The sequence below is a fragment of the Physeter macrocephalus genome, chromosome 6 (assembly GCF_002837175.3).
Source record: "Physeter macrocephalus isolate SW-GA chromosome 6, ASM283717v5, whole genome shotgun sequence".
Taxonomy (NCBI): domain Eukaryota; kingdom Metazoa; phylum Chordata; class Mammalia; order Artiodactyla; family Physeteridae; genus Physeter; species Physeter macrocephalus.
In genome coordinates this window covers 85,657,050-85,657,830 of record NC_041219.1, presented here as the reverse complement: position 1 = coordinate 85,657,830, position 781 = coordinate 85,657,050, and positions in this window count along the sequence as shown.

The following is a 781-nucleotide window of genomic DNA, read 5'->3' as shown; positions in this document are numbered from 1 at the left end:
ACCAGAAAACTACTAGAGCTAATCAATGAATTTGGTAAAGTTGCAGGATACAAAATTAATGCACAGAAATCTCTTCCATTCCTATACACTAATGATGGAAAATCTAAAAAAGAAGTTAAGGAAACACTCCCATTTACCATTCCAACAAAACGAATAAAATACCTAGGAATAAACCTACCTAGGGAGACAAAAGACCTGTATGCAGAAAACTATAAGACACTGTTGAAAAAAATTAAAGATGATACCAACAGATGGAGAGATATACCATGTTCTTAGATTGGAAGAATCAATATTGTGAAAATGACTCTACTACCCAAAGCAATCTACAAATTCAGTGCAATCCCTATCACATTACCAATGGCATTTTTTACAGAACTAGAACAAAAAATCTTAAAATTTGTATGGAGACCAAAAGACCCCGAATAACCAAAGCCGTCCTGAGGGAAAAAAACGGAGCTGGAGGAATCAGGCTCCCTGACTTCAAACTGTACTACAAAGCCACAGTAATCAAGACAATATGGTACTGGCACAAAACAGAAATATAGATCAATGGAACAGGATAGAAAGCCCAGAGATAAACCCACACACCTATGGTCAACTAATCTATGACAAAGGAGGCAAGGATACACAATGGAGAAAAGACAGTCTCTTCAATAAGTGGTGCTGGGAAAACTGGTCAGCTACATGTAAAAGAATGAAATTAGAACACTCACTAACACCATACACAAAAATAAACTCAAAATGGATTAGAGACCTAAATTTAAGACTGGACACTATAAAA